A 16,870-nucleotide genomic window follows, 5' to 3' on the forward strand; every position below is an offset into this window, starting at 1 on the left:
TTACATTACACAATTAATCTTGAGAACTACAAACACAAAAAGTGAAGAAAAGTGGGTCAGTCCAAGGACACCTGGAAAGTTGTACTGTGCCATGGAGATTGCAATGGTTATTATCAGCCCTTAGTGACAGGAGGAGAAAAAGCTTTTGAAAATCAAAAGCAGAGATTCAGAAAAATCAAGTATACAAATGAATAAGCATTAGAAATCTCTATGAAAGCAACATGTAGACATTGAGAAAGCTTGTCGTTGGGACTCCCTTTATAACTGATGGGATGACACATTACCAGAAGCACACATTGATTGCAAAATTATTAGTCTTTTAAATAAAGTAACTGAATGATTAGGTTTGATATTTGAGGCTTTCTCAGAGTACCTCCAGTTGTCTTTAGATTAGTAGAAAAAAAGTGATATCCTAAGAAACATCCAAATAATTGCACAATTAAAATGGCATTTTTTTCAAGTTTTAAAATATTGTATGAGATATGAAACATCCATTGTAGTAATTCCAAAATGAAGAGTGTAAAGCCGATTAGTTTTATTTGGTTTGAATTTTCCTTTTTCTTGACCTTGTTCAATGTAACATTCCAGTTAATTCAAAAAAGCAAAGACTGTATATAATTGCACACTGCCTTTGTAAAGAAAAACTACAAATTTTGAGCTTCATGATGTATTCAAAGACCAAATACCATGTGAAATAAAATCTACATCTCAGTATCAATCACTTGTCACATATAGGATGCTTTATAAAACCTTTCATAAAAATGGTATCCATGTTGTGTCTAACTCAATCTGACATATTCAAATAGGTAGGTGTATAAATATTTAAATTATTAACATCCTAGAAAAGATTGAGACTGAAAATCTAGGCCATTTGTTGTTGAGCAAAAATAGGTATCCCACTTGCAGAAATGGTACCAGCTGAGTCCTGTTGTTAATGTCATCAGGTTTATGTACTTGTCCCTGTACTCCAAAGAATTCCATCATCTTTCACAGATTTAAAGGAAAATAAATTGATGGAGAACAATGAAAGTGTAATATGATGTATCAATACATGCAAATATGTTTTACAAGATTCTAGACAAAACTAGCCATAACAGATTTGGTAAAATTTCAAGTTGCACACAATATTTGATTGGAGATTATGCAATAGATATAATATGAAAGTCGAAGATTTTGTGTCATTATAGCTTAGGAAAGAAATTTCAAGTAAAATTAGACATTTGCAACTTTACCAGGATCTTTAAATGACACTGATAAAATACCGTAGGTTAACTTTTCTACCTCTTAAACTCAAGAATGGACATCTAAAATCTAAATCAAATAGTTGTAGAATATTTTACTCCTAAGGAAGAAATTGGAGCCAGTGTTGTGGCATAGTGTGTAAAGCTGCCAATTGTAATGCTGGCATCTCATACGGGCACCAGTTGGAGGCTTGGCTGCTCCATGTCTGATCCAGTTCCTTGCTAATGTCTGGGAAAAGCACTGCAAAATGGCTCAAATTTCAACCATGGGGGCTATCCAGAGGAAGCACCTGGCTCCTGCTTTTGGCTTGGCCCAGTACTGCTCATTGCAGACATCTGCAGAGTGAAACAGCAGATGGAAGATCATTCTCTTTCTAACTCAGAATTTCAAAATAAATCTTTAAAAAAAGGCTAAGCTTCTGCTTTTTTTTTTTTTTTTGCAAACTATTAAGATCAAAGCATTTAACTTTCATGACATAATTAATATGCTTGTTCAAGGAAAAAGTTGTGGCTTTTCCAATGTTTTATGGAAGTTGGAAGTTCAATGCACTCTTCAGAGTGGTGTTCAGGCATTTCTGATCTGATGCCTCAAGGGTACAGCAGGTGTGAAGCATCTACCCTACCTATTTAAAATGAAGATATATTGATGATGCCTCGAGAGAAAGAAGAATGGAGGAAACAATGGGAAGGCAGTGGAGGATGGATGGACTGAGTCCTTGGGCCCCTGCAGCCACATGGGAAGACACGGAGGAAGCTCCTGGCTTCAGATTGGCACAGCATTGGCTTCAGATTGGCCATTGCAGCCAACTGGGGAATGAACCAGCGGATGGAAGCTCGCTCGCTCGCTCGCTCGCTTGCTCTCTTTCTCTGCCTCTCCTTCTCTCTCTGTATAAATCTGACTTTCAAATAAATAAGTATTTTTCAAAAAAGTAGCATCAACCTATCTCTGAATTTTCCATGTGACTCCAAGTCATCCCATTAAAGGAAAATTAACTGATTACAAGCAAAGTTTGTCCTTAGTTACTCAATGTAGATCACTTAGCATGGCATATCAGTCACTCTTACCTGACTCCAACAATTATCCAAACATCCTTTGGTATTCCATCTTTATAGTCCCTACTCTAGCGATACATAACCACCTTTGTTCACTGAATTTTTCAAGTATCTTATATTCTCAGTTTCTGGGAATGATATTTCTTCTACATTATATTCCCTTCTATTACTTCACTTGGACTCTCATCATTCAGCTGCCGTTCAAATTCCTATGCTTATAATGCTTCTCTCCATTGGAAAAATAATCTGGGGTGTGTGTTCAGCCTAGTGATTAACAAACCCATTAAAACATTGTGTCTTATATCACAGTACTTGAGTTTGAAACATGATTCTAGGTCCTGACTCTGGCTGCTTGCTAATGAAGATGCTGGATGGCAGCTATGATGCTCAGTAATCAGGTTGCTGTCACCTACATGGGAGATGTAGATTGAGTTTCAAACTCCCAGCCTCAGCCCCAGGACCCACTCCTGGCTCTTTGGAATATCTGGAGAATGAACCAGTTGATGAGGGCACACTCTCTCCCACCCTTCTACCTCCCCCTCCCCCTCTTAGTCTTCCTCTCCCTCTCCTTCTCTCCCACCACCTCTCCTCTCCTCCCACTCCCTTCCTCATTCCCTCCCTTCTTTTCTCCTTCCCACATCCTCTCTCTCTCCTCTGTCTTGAAAAACAATGTAATAAAAACGTGTCTATTAAATTTGTATTTGCTGTTGATGTATTCATCATTTTTACTTGTCAGACCATTATGCCAAATCTTGTCTTTTTCTTCATTTTACCTAACTTTCTTAAATACCTAGAACATAGTAAGTACTAAATACACAAGCCTATTTGGAGTTGGCCTGCTTTAGACAAATGTAAAACTAAAAGATAGTAGTTTTAAAAAGAATGGGGCCAGTGCTGTGATACAGTAGGTTAAGCATCTTCCCTGCAGCACCAGGATCCCATATGGGTTCCGGTTTGAGTCCTGGCTGCTCCATTTCCAACCCAGTTCCCTGCTGATGGTCTGGGAAAGCAGTAGAAAATGGACCAAGTCCTTGGGACCCTGCACCTGCATTGGAGACCTGGAGGAAGCTCCTGACTCTTTTGCTTTGGATCTGGCCAGCTCCAGCCATTACACCCATTTGGGAACTGAACCAGCAGAATGAAGATCTCTCTTTCCATATCTTCCTCTCTCTCTCTGTAACTCTGCCTCTCAAGGAACGAATAAAACTTAAGGAATATCACCTTACCATTATTGTGTTTAGTACTGCATTCCTTTAATCTTTCTGCTTTCACAACAGAAGAGTTGAGAGCCTTATAAATGCATGTATCTTTATAGCAGATCTAGCCAAGCATAGTTTTTCTTTTTTACTTAATGATATGGGTATGTCTTTAATATGCTGAAAATTGAACTTTTTATATATTCACAATTCTAGTAGAATTTAAGGCAATTTTATAAAGGGAGAAAATGACTCAGCAAATCATCTTTTATTGGAAGTCTATAAAGATTGTTTTTTCCTCAAAGAAACCTTTTATTTAATGTGTACAAATTTCATAAGTGCAACATTAGGAATATAATGATTCTTCCAACCATACTTGCCCTCCCACCCCACTTCCTCCCCTCTCCCATTCAAAGTCCTATTGTCCGTTAAAATTCATTTTCTTGTTTAAAGATTTATTTATTTAATTGAACATCAGAGTTAGAGAAGGAGAGAGAGAGGCAGAGAGGAGGTCTTCCATCCACTGGCTCACTACCCAATTGGCTGCAATGACCCAAGCTACACTGATCTGAAGCCAGGAGATTCTTCCGGGTCTTCCACATGGGTGCAGGGGCCCAAGGACTTGGGCCATCTCCTGCTTTCCCAGGCCATCAACAGGGTTCTGGATTGGAAATGGGCAGCACCAGAGGTGATAGCTTTGCCTGTTATGCCACAATGCCATCCACAAAACAGGTAAATTTTAAATCCATTCCCTTCTGTTTGGCATGAAGTGTAATATTTTTCAATGTGTCATTTTAAATATGATTTTTAACTCCTGTTTTTCCATCACCCAAGTAATAGCTTAATTTTCATCTCAAATCAAATACTGAAAATATACATCATGGTCACTTCACTGAATCTTAATTTTCAAATTAAGTCTTTCTCAATGTTTCATGTGGGTGAGTAACTATACCTAGAAGACATTTGGTTAGCTAAAGTTGATGATTATATACATTTATTTCACAGAGAATATTTACACAATCCTCAGTAATACTCTTCAAAATATTAATTTGTGGGGCTGATGTTGTGGCCCCATAGGTTAAGCTGCCAGCTGCTGTGCCAGCAACCCATATGGGCGCTGCTTCCAGTCCTGGCTGCTCCACTTCTGATCTAGCTCCTGCTAATGTGCCTGGGAAAGCACTGGAAGTGAACATTTGGGGAGTGAACAAGCAGATGGAAGATCTCTGTTTCTCTTTCCCTCTGTAACTTTTCCTTTCAAGTAAATAAGTCTTTAAAAAAATTAAGTTCATGGCTTGTGACTACATTGTAATTTCAAATGTATTACATTTTTCATTCAGTAACTTTTCCTATGTACTCTTTTAGTCATAATTTCCAACTCAGTTGGTGTTTCATGCCAGGTTTAGAGTGATGAAAAGAAAAAAAAAACTTAAATTGTTTAGGGAAATATTCTAAAAACTTCAATAGCTTTTTATTTTCATCATCATCATTATCAATGTAGGGCTTCCCAGATATGCTAATTCAGTGTGGATTCCCAAAGCAGTTGTTATAATGTGAAACATTTTTTCCACATAATTTTTGAGGCACATCTTAGTAACTAATACTAAGTAATACTTAGTAACTAACACAGATCTTAATGTTTCTCTGAATACATTTTAGGAAAAATTGCTATAAATCAAATCTCCCTAATCTGGGGTTAGTTTTGTTTTTGTCTGATTTTCCTGTGGAATAACGGGTTTGTTCCATGTGCTGCAATTTCATTCTTGTATTCAATAACTTCTTAAGAAAATTAGTTTGTGCCGCTGTTCCTAGATGTGTCTACAAAGGAATCAAAATACGTATTTTCTGTTGTGGAATTTCTTTTCAGAAAGGTTAATTTGCTTATCAAATTGGGAAATGATATTAATCCTTGAAATTGCAGTGTATGTGTGTTTGACATATATGTGTATAACTTTAGCCCCATAAGTGTGTTGTGTTTTGCATTCCTATAATATTATGTTTCATGAGATCTCTAGAAATAGTACTGATTTTCACACACAAAAAATTACTGAGTCTAGAACATATAAAACAAGCAGAAGAATCATGGTATTAATAAACTTCATGGGTCAAATGTCTGAAAATAATTTTCTAAAGTTAGAAAATTGAATTCCAGTTGAATAGCTATCTTCATCTTCATTCTCATGCTTTCTCTATAATGAAAACACAAACTTTTCTTCTATGGAAATAATGATCATTTGATTAGCATTTATGTAGAGTATATCATCTGAAGATATAATTGTCTCTTCATCCTTGCAAAGCTCTGCACTTTCAGAACTGCATATTTGGTGGCAATGATATGCCTTAAAATGATGCTTTATATAACCTTTGTAGATATTTTGTATGTATTGGAAATTTTTCATTTTTGCTGTTGTATAGATAACTATAATATTTTTTCAAGTTTCCTCTGAATATTTCGTGGCATGGTGCTGCTCCTAGGTATAGTAAAGTGCATAAAAGCAAGTGCTTGGAAACCTGAGTTCTACACTGCTTGTTCACTCCATGTCTTCAAAGAAGCCATTTTACCTCTCAAAGTTAGGCTTTTTACATGGAGAAAAACTGTTGAAACTGATACATTTCACATCCCTTCTAGAGTTTTCATTTAATAATATATTTGAGATGCATACTTTGCCTTTTATCCAACCTGATAAAATAATACTTATTTCACTAGATATCTTTGATACAACTCTTTAAAAATTCTCTAAGGACTGACACCCAATATAATAGGATAAAAGAAATAATATTTATGGAGTAATACATCTTCTGTTCCAGATTTATCTTGTGAAAGATTACTGAGCAAATATCTGCTTTTATCAGCATACTTTGTGGTTTCTGCAGCTGTACTGCTTACCATACTGTTCCATAGATGGTTACAGCAACTGAGCTTCATGATTCTTGACTTGGCTGTAAGGAGAAAACTGCTGAGTGACTGGAAATGAACTCAGCTTGAGGAGGTTATTAAGCCAATATGTGAAAGGACACCTAGGTATCTTTCCATGAAACTATATTTGACTATGATCATTACATTTCTTTTTTTAAAAAAACTGTGATAAAAATAAAACCAAAATGGTATGACCATCTATATTTAGCAGCAAAATGCATATGAGAATACCATTTTGTGCCAGGCAGCTTTACTTTACAAAGACTGAAGTTAATAAATCGAGTATGTGAGAGGAGTTTCCAGAGGCCATATTTCTTTGTGCTCTTTGGGTCCAAAGAGAGCTTGGATGAGGACCAGAAATACTTCATTTCCTCTGTAGTTTCTCAGCAAGTACAGTTCATCAGTGGCTCTCTAAGTAGGGAAAGTCATTTATGAAAACAAGTCATGGCTGTAAACCATTGATAAAGAATTAAAAGAAATTTACACAAATGGTCTCTCTATGCTATCATAATCCTAGAGAAATAAAGAGAAATGGGGAAAGGCTTAAAAATATTGCTTTGCCCCTCTCTCATATTTAAGGAATGAATTATTTTTTCTTGTCCAATCATTCCAGTATTTTTTTCCTAGGTAATTTTATCAAATAGAACTGCTTTTCTGTTTCACTTCTTCTCTCTAGAATATCTCTAAAGAAAGATAGATATTTTTATATATTTTTGTTTTAGTAGCAAAATGAACATGAATCATTTAGGAAAATCTCTGTTTCTCTAAAACTGAGGGCCTGCAGTTCATATGGGACCCCCTTTTTGTCACCCATCATGTGCAATGTACCCACTATTTAACCCAGCCATGCTAATTTAAGTACTATGAGAATTATTCCTGTTGTGTTGCCATTCATTTTCTTTACTTCTTACTTTTTTATTAATAAAAGGAATGTTTCATATAGTTAATAGATACAAGAATATAATGACAGTTCCCTCTCTTCCTCTCTCATCCATCTTTATTCCCTTGCTTCCTTTTTTCTTTTATTTTTTGTGATAATACATTTTTATTTACTTTATAATTATTCATCCACTAATTTTTTATGGCTGAGTAGTATAGTATAATTTTATGTCCTGCCACTTTGCCAAACTCTTCTATGAGTTCCAGTAGTCTCTTAGTGGAGTCTTTTGGATCATGTATAGAATCATGTCTTTTGAATCATGTATAGAATCATGTCATCTGCAAATAGTGATAGTTTGACTTTCTCCTTCCTAATTTGTATCCCTTTGATTTGTTTTTCTTGCCTAATGACTCTGGCTAAAACTTCTAGGACAATATTGACTAACAATGGTGAGAGTGGACATCCTTGGCTGGTTCCAGATATTAGTGGGAATGCTCCCAGATTCCTCTGTAATAAGATGCTGTATATGGGTTTGTCATAAATTGCCTTGATTGTGTAGAAGAATATTCTTTCCATACCCAATTTGTGTAAGGTTTTTGTCATGGAAGGATGTTGTATTTTATCAAATGGTTTCTCTGTATCTATTGAGAAAATCATACGAATTTTGTTCTTCATTCTGTTAATGTGCTGTCTCAAATTTATTAATTTGTGGATGTTAGACCATCCTTGTGTGGCAGGGATAAATCCCACTTGGCCAAGGTGAATGATTTTTCTGATATGTTGTTGGATTTGTTTGGCTAGTATTTTGTTGAGGATTTTGCATCTATGTTTGTCAGGGGGATTAGTCCTCAATTCTCTTTCTCTTTGTATCTTTTTCTGGTTGAGGAATTAATGTGACACAGGCATCATCGAAGGAGTTTGGTAGGATTCCCTTCCTTTCAATTGGTTTGAATAGCTTGAGAACAATTGGAATTATTTCTTCTTTAATTGTCAGAATTCAGAAGTTAAGCTGTACAGTCCTTGGCTTTGATTTGTTTGCAATGTGTTTATTACTGATTCAGTATCTGTATTGGTTATTGGTATGTTTAGGTTTTGTATGTCTTAAAGGATTTTGGTAGGTTTCATGTGTCCAGGTATCTATCAATTTTGCTGTTACATGATTTGTTGGAATGCAGCTCATTGTAGTAATTCCTGAAGATTCTTTTTATTTCTGTGCTATTTGTTGTTTCATTTTCTTTTTCATCTTTGCTTTTATTGATTTTCATCTTTTCATGGTTGTTTTTGGGGCATTGATGTATCAATTTTTTTTTCAAAAATCGCTCTTCATTTCATTAATCTTTTGTATTTTTTTTTTTTTTTTTGGACAGGCAGAGTGGACAGTGAGAGAGAGAGACAGAGAGAAAGGTCTTCCTTTTACCATTGGTTCACCCTCCAATGGCCGCCGCTGCAGCCGGCGCACCGCACTGATCCGATGGCAGGAGCCAGGATCCAGGTGCATTTCCTGGTCTCCCATGGGGTGCAGGGCCCAAGCACCTGGGCCATCCTCCACTGCACTCCCTGGCCATAGCAGAGAGCTGGCCTGGAAGAGGGGCAACCGGGACAGAATCCGGCGCCCCGACCGGGACTAGAACCCGGTGTGCCGGCGCCGCAAGGTGGAGGATTAGCCTATTGAGCCACGGTGCCGGCCTTGTATTGTTTTTATGGATTCATTTTTTAAATTTCTTCTCTAATTTTAATTATTTCTTTTCTTCTAATTTTGAGTATGGCACGTTGTTTTTCTAGGTCCTATTTTTTAAAGATTTATTTATTTATCTGAAAGAGTTACACAGAGAGAGGAGAGGCAGAGAGAGAGAGGTCTTCCATCTGATGGTTCACTCCCCAGATGGTCACAACGGCCTGAGCTGCGCCAATCAGAAGCCAGGAGCCAGAAAATTATTCTGGGTCTCCCATGTGGGTGCAGGGGCCCAAGGACTTGGGTCATCTTCTACTGCTTTCCCAGGCCATAGCAGAGAGCTGGGTTGTAAGAGGAGCAGCCGAGTCAAGAACCGGCACCCATGTGGGATTCTGGCACTTCAAGCCAGGACATTAACCCGCTGCACCACAGTGCCAGCCCCTTTCTAGGTTCTTAAGATCCCTTGATAGCTCATTTATTTGGTACATTTCTAGTTCCTTGATGTAGGCACCAATAGCTATAATTTTCCTCTTAATACTGCTTTTGCTATAAATTGTAAGTTTTGATATTTTGTATTGTCATCTTAATTTGTTTCCAGAAAAATTTCGTTTCCTATTTTGATTTCTTCTATGACCAACTCCTTGTTAATTCAGGAGCATGTTATTGAGTCTCCATGTGTTTTCATATGTTTTAGAGATTCTTGAGTTGTTGATTTCTAGCTTCATTCTATTATAGTCAGAGAAGGTGCATGGTATGATTTTGACTTTTTTTTAATTAACTGAAACTTGCTTTATGGCCTAGCCTATGGTCTATCCTGTAGAAAGTTCCATGCACTAGTGAGAAGAATGTGTATTCTAAAACTGTGGGAGGAAAAGTTCAGTTGATACCATTTAGGTCTATTTGCTCCATATTGCCAATTATCTCTGTTGTTCTTGTTGATATTCTGTCCATTGCTGAAAGTGGGGTTTATAAGTCTCCCGTAACTATTGCAATGGAATTTATGTCTCCCTTTAGGTCCATTAACATTTCTTTTGAATAGCATTTAATTGACTGCATATACATTTTTTTTGACAGGCAGAGTTAGACAGTGAGAGAGAGAGAGAGAGAGAGAGAGACAGAGAGAAGGGTCTTCCTTCTGTTGGTTCACCCCCCAAATGGCTGAGATGGCCGGTGCACTGTGCAGATCCGAAGCCAGGAGCCAGGTGCTTCCTCCTGGTCTCCCATGCAGGTGCAGGGCCCAAGCACTTGGGCCATCCTCCACTGCCTTCCCAGGCCACAGCAGAGAGCTGGACTGGAAGAGGAGCAACTGGGTTAGAATCTGGCACCCTGACCGGGACTAGAACCCAGTGTGCTGGCGCCGTAGGCAGAGGATTAGCCTAGTGAGCTGTGGTGCCAGCTGGGTGCATATATATTTTTAATAGTCACATCTTCATATTCAATTGATCCCTTACTCATTACATATTGCCCTTCTTTGTCTCTTTTAAAAGTTTTTGTGTAAAAGTCTATTTTGTTTGATATTAGGATGTTTATACCAGTTCACTTTTGGTTTCCATTTTCATGGAGTATCGTTTTTCCATTCTTTTACTTTGAGTCTGCAGGTATCTTTGTTGGTGAGATGTGTTTCCTATAAGCAACAAATAGATGGGTATTGTTTTTTAATCCATTCAGCCAGCCTGTATCTTTTAACTGGAATGTTGAGGCCATTTACATTCAAGGTTACAACTGGTAAAATTACTTGGCCCTGCATTTTTTCCATAAATATTCCTTTATTTTCTTTGGATTTCCTTCTTTACTTTGACTGGCTGGTTTTCTGCCTTCACATTCTTTCATAGTGATGACTATGTTTCTCTGTGTGTACATCCTTAAACATCTTTTGTAAGGCTTGACAAGTGGTGACATTTTTTTTGAATTTCTGTTTGTTATGGAAGGTATTTATTTATTTTTTTTTTTTTTTTTTTTTTTTTTTTTTTGACAGGCAGAGTGGACAGTGAGAAAGAGAGACAGAGAGAAAGGTCTTCCTTTTGCCGTTGGTTCACCCTCCAATGGCCGCCGTGGCCGGCGCGCTGCGGCCGGCGCACCGCGCTGATCCGATGGCAGGAGCCAGGAGCCAGGTGCTTTTCCTGGTCTCCCATGGGGTGCAGGGCCCAAGCACCTGGGCCATCCTCCACTGCACTCCCTGGCCACAGCAGAGGGCTGGCCTGGAAGAGGGGCAACCGGGACAGAATCCGGCGCCCCGACCGGGACTAGAACCCGGTGTGCCGGCGCCGCTAGGCGGAGGATTAGCCTAGTGAGCCGCGGCGCCGGCCTTATGGAAGGTATTTATTTCACCTTTACTCACAAATGAGAGCTTTGCAGGATATAGTACTCTGGGTTGACAGTTTTTTTTTTGTTTTGTTTTGTTTTTGTTTTTTACTTTTTTGAATGTGCACTATATGTCTCCATTCTCTGCTAGGAGTGTGTGATGAGAAATTCCCTTTCAATCAAATTGGAGATCCTTCAAATGTAATTTGCGATTTCTTAGCCATTTCTTACTTGACTCGTGCTTCATTGTTTTTTATTTACTTGATCCCCTGAATATATTTTTCATATTAATACTTTTGAGTTGCACAGCTTGCAAATATTTTTTTCCATTCTTTTGGTTGCCTCTTCACTTTGTTGAGTAGTTCCTTTGCATTGCAGCAGCTTCTTAACTTGGTGTAATCCCATTTGTCTATTTTTGCTTTTATTGTCTGTGCTTGTGGAGGCTTTTCTAAGATCTCTTTGCCTATGCCAATTTCTTGCAGTTTTTCCTCTATGTTTTCCCATATTTGGAGGTTTCAGTTCATAGGATTAGATCTTTATTCCACTGTGGGTTGATTTTTGTATAGCGAGTAAAGTAGGGATCTTTTTTCATACTTCTGCATGCAGAGAGCCATTTTCCCTAATGCCATTGTTGAAGAGACTATCCTTTCTTGAGGTAGTGATTTTAGCTTGTTTTTCAAAGATTAGTTAGTTTTAGGTGCATGGATTGATTTTCAGGGTTTCTAATCTGTTTCATTAGTTCACATGTCTATTTTGGTGCCAGTACAGGCTGTTTTGAGCATAACATAGCCATGTAGGATGTTGAAATCTTGTCTTGTGATGACTCCAGCTTCATTTTTTTTTAAACAGTGGTTTAGCTATTTGGTGTCTCTTGTTTTTTCATATGAATTCTAGTTTGTTTTTTTCTAGATTCAGAAAAATATTTCTAGTAATTGGGATCACATTGAAATAGTAAATTGCTTTGAATAGAAAAGACATGTTAATTGTATTAATTATTCCAATCTATGACCATGGATGCTTTTTCCATTTGTTTTGATGTGTGCTTTGTTTAATGTTATCTTCAATTTCCTTAATGCATGGCTGATGTTTTGGCACATCCAGTTAAACCACTGACTGGTTTCAGTATACCAAATGGCCCCTAGTTTGAGTCCCAATTCTCCACTCCCAAATCAGCTCCCTACTAAGGCATCTGGGAAAGAAGCAGAAAATGGCCCAAATACTTGGGTCCAGTCCTGCATGTGGGAGATCTGAATGGAGTTCCTGTCTCCTGACTCTGTCTGGCCAAGTCCAGCCTTTGAGGCTATTTGGTCTGTGAATCAGAGGATGGACAATATATCTGTCTCTCCTTTTTTCTATAACTCTGCTTTTCAAATAAATAAATAACTTATAAAAAAGTTTTGGTAGATTGTGGTTTGGAGAAACTAGGAGGGTATCAAGGGGAAGGAGGCTTGGGATAGGAAAGGTATTTGTGATGAAACTAAAGAGAGGAGTTTATGTTAGATTTATTTGTAAATTATCAAGAAGAGTTTTATAGGATTCTTTCAGAATCATTGGGAGCCTAAGAGCCCTTCCTTGATCAAAAATATTTCCATGGAGTATTCATAATAGCCATTTATTTACCTTTTAATGTAATTTTAATTATACGGACCTTTTGAATCATTGGTTAAATTTATCTGAATGTATTTAAATTTTTTTTTTTTTGTAGTTCCATTCTGAGTGTTGTCTCTCAGCAATGGCGTCATTAGTATATATGAATGCTATTGATTTCTGTGTGTTGATCTTTTACCTTACAACCTTTCTCTCTTTTTTAAATTTTATTTAAGTTATACAAGTTTCATATATTCATATATACAGATATATCTTACAACTTTACAAAAATCTCTTATGAGTGCCAATAGTTTCTTAGTGGAGTTATTTGGTTGTCTTATGTTTTGGGTGATGTCATCTGAAGACAGGGATACTTTGAATTTCTCCTTTCCCATTTTTATGTCTTTGATTTCTTTTTAATGTGTAATGCCTCTGTCTAAAACTTCCAGAATTATATTGAATTGCAGTGATGAATGCAAGCAGCCTTTTCTGGTTCCAGATCTTAGTGGAAATGCCTTCATCTTTTCCCCACTCAGTTTGATGCTGGCTGTGGTTTTGTCATATACTGCCTTGATTGTGTTGAGATATCTTCCTTCTATACCCGATTTGCTTAGATTTTATCATGAAAGAATATTCTATTTTATCACATTCTTTCTGCATCTATTGAAATGATCATTTAGTTTTTTATTCATCAATGTATTAATATGATGTAAAATGTTCATTGCTTTGTTTATGTTAAACCATCCCTACATCCCTGGGATAAATCCCACTTGGTGCGGCCATATGATATTTTTGATATGTTGTTGAATTCCATTAGCTGTTGTGAATTTTTGTATCAATGTTCATCAGGGATATTGGCCCATTGTCCCCTTCCATGGTGTATCTTTTACTGGTTTGGGAATTAAGCCTCATAAAAGTAGTTTGAAAGGATTCCCTCCCTTTTAACTGTTTTGAATAATTAATAATTGAGATCTTTAAAATTTTGGTATTATTCAGGATTTATGCCATTAAGTCCAAAGCTTTTCTTTGTTAGCAGGGTATTTATTATTCAGTCAGTTGCTGTCTTGTTTATTGGTCTATTTAGGTTTTCTATGTTTTCATGCCTTGACTTTAATAAATTTTAAGTGTCCAAAAATTTATCCATTTTTTCTAGATTTTCCAATATTTTGGAATACAGCTCTTTATAATAATTCCTGATGATTTTTGTTATTTCAACATCAGTTGTAACATCTCTACTGATTTTATTAATTTTTCTTGAAGTCTTCATTTCACCTTCATTTATAAATGAGAACTTCACTGGGCACAGTATTTTGGGTTGATACTTTTTATCGTTTTGAACCTGGACTGTATCTTTCCATTCTCTGCTAGCCTTTGGGGTTTCTGGTGAGAAATTTGCTGCCAACAAGAAATCCTTTAAATGTCATTTGGCATTTCTCTCTTACAAATTTTGAGTATTTTCCTCATGTTTTACTTTTGAAAGTTTGGCTAGAAAATGTCATGGTGAAGATCTTTTCTGGTCATTCCTATTGGTGTTCTATGTGCTTTCTCTTCTTGCTTTTTCATATCTTTCTCCAAATTAGGGATATTTTCTACTAATATTTCACCAAATAAATTTTCTTTATCATTGTGTTTTTGTGTTCCTTTAGGTATTCCTAAGACACCTATATATTTTTTAATTGTACCCTAGATTCTGAACACTTTCATTTTTCTAACTTCTTTACTTAGATCTCTATCATCAATAGAGGAAGGGTAGTGATCACACTGACTGATGTGTTTACAACGTCAGCCCTTCACTGTACCTAGATAAACCAACTGATTCACTGCCTGGCGAGTGCTTAAAGTCCATATGCCTACCCCTCCCACTCAGACACATGAATTGCACATAATATCTGTATGCTCTGTTGTGCAAGCATCTAGCCTCCCCTGAGGTCCCTCCCCAGCTCTCAGGGTATTCTGAGGTTCCAGATCCAGACTTGGCAAGTGCTACACCCCCACTCTTCTCAGTTTTCTTGGATATACATATCTCACACAGTGACAGCATTCTCATCGTCACAAGATGCAGAGGATTATCCCCAGAATGAGCTGCCTGCCCCACGGAGGTTGTTTGCAACTCTGCCCCAGCAAGCTGAGTTTGGCACTTTGGTGGGAGGAGAGGTGGGAAACAGTGTGAGCTCCCTACAAGAAGTCAAATGGACACCTTGACCCTGGGCCAGTTCTCCCAGCTGGTTTCCAAGTTAGGGGGGGACTGTGGAGTTCTTACTCAGATAACAATCACCAGTGTCATGCTGGTCACTGCAACCCATTCTCACCTTACTCTGAGAAGGGACATTGCTCTACTTGTAGTTTACTGCTGCTTGCTGTGTGTTTGTATACTGTTCTTACTGCTCCATGGAATCTCTATTCTTTTTAGTAAATGTTCTGCTGAAATTTTCTCTTCAAATGTACCCTGGAAATGTGGTCCTTTACTTCTTTTGCAAGTGTCTTTCTCTGGTTAAAATCAGTGTGCCTTTTTGCTCTTCTGCCAATTTGGACCACCCAACTCCAATCATGCATTTTCTCATATTGTTCTATATCTGGTTAGAGTGGCTTTCTGTTCTCTACTTTTAATGCCAGTAACTCAAGAATCATACATTTATCTTACCTATATTTCTTCTTCCCTATGAGAAAGTATATCTAGGTGAGAATGCATTTATTAAAACTCTCATCAAACTATAATATTAATAATTGCTCAATCAAATAATTATGGATTAATCAAGCTAGTAACATTACTAATTTTCTCAAAAAAGTTTCCATATTTCAACTAGAAATGAGTTCTGTCAGTCAACATTTATACTTTTCATATCTGTTACATTTTCTAAATATAAAGAACATATCCACTAATTGAGGAAATTAAATAAAGATACCTAAAATTGAATACAGTATGGAAAACGTATTTGATAAGAAAGTTCAGTTCTGGTCCTTAGATTTGAGTTTTATTTTATTATTGTTTTTAACATTTGCTGTAGAATTGGAAAAAAAAACATACTGAGGTAAGGGATACCATTAAAAATTTGCTTTATTCAGAGTTTTTGTAGAAGAATTACCGAGAATGGGATTTTCCTGGGTGCTTAGAATATTTCCAACATGTTTCATGGGGAGAAAAAGCCCTAAAGTGAAAGAAATGCCTTCTACCACTAGGAGGGATCCTTTTTAATTAAGAAGTTGGTGATTACCTGAACATCACTGCAAGACTTATTACTAGTTTAGGTTCTTCCCTGAATAAGAATAAAAACATATGAAACACATGAGGGCTAGGAACTTAGCTTGCGCCCTTGCTTTGGGAAATGTGGATATTTGACTGTCAAGGTCATCGACAGCTGGGGGCGATTTCCTTTATGGCTTCTGTGTGTCTCATGTTAACACACACCCTGCAGTCAGTGAGCGATTAAGAGAGGTCCACAGTTGTTGGCTCTGGTTTAAAAAATGCCTGTAATAGGGTTCAGTGAATGTGTTAAATCTATCTGAAATTTCTGCTGGAAAAAAAAAAATGCTTGGTGTTCTAAAACATATAAAAAAGTTCAGTGCAATCTGCTTCGCATAACCCCCTGCACTGAACAATAAAATGGCTGTAATGTAGATAATTTCTTCCCATATGGAAGAAATATAACATTTCGTGTAGCCCTGTGCTAGCTGAATGTTTCGTCACAAGGTGTTTTTTCAAAATTTATATAGTGCTTTGATAAATGCCACATAATTTCAGATTGAATAATTATATTTATTTTTAAATATCTACCATGGCACATATTCTATTTTTAAGATTTATTCATTTATTTGAAATGCAGAGTTTACAGAGAGTAAGAGGCAAAGGCAGAGAGAGAGAGAGAGAGAGTGTGAGAGAGAGAGAGAGAGAGAGGTCTTCCATCCCCTAGTTCACTCCCCAAATGGCCATGACTGGGACATGCCAAAGCCAGGAGCTTTTTCCAGGTCTCCCACATGGGTGCAGAGGCCCAAGCACTTGGGCCATCTTCTGCTTTCCCAGGCCATTAG

Source organism: Oryctolagus cuniculus, chromosome 8, assembly GCF_964237555.1.
Source record: "Oryctolagus cuniculus chromosome 8, mOryCun1.1, whole genome shotgun sequence".
In the NCBI taxonomy this organism is placed as follows: Eukaryota; Metazoa; Chordata; class Mammalia; order Lagomorpha; family Leporidae; genus Oryctolagus; species Oryctolagus cuniculus.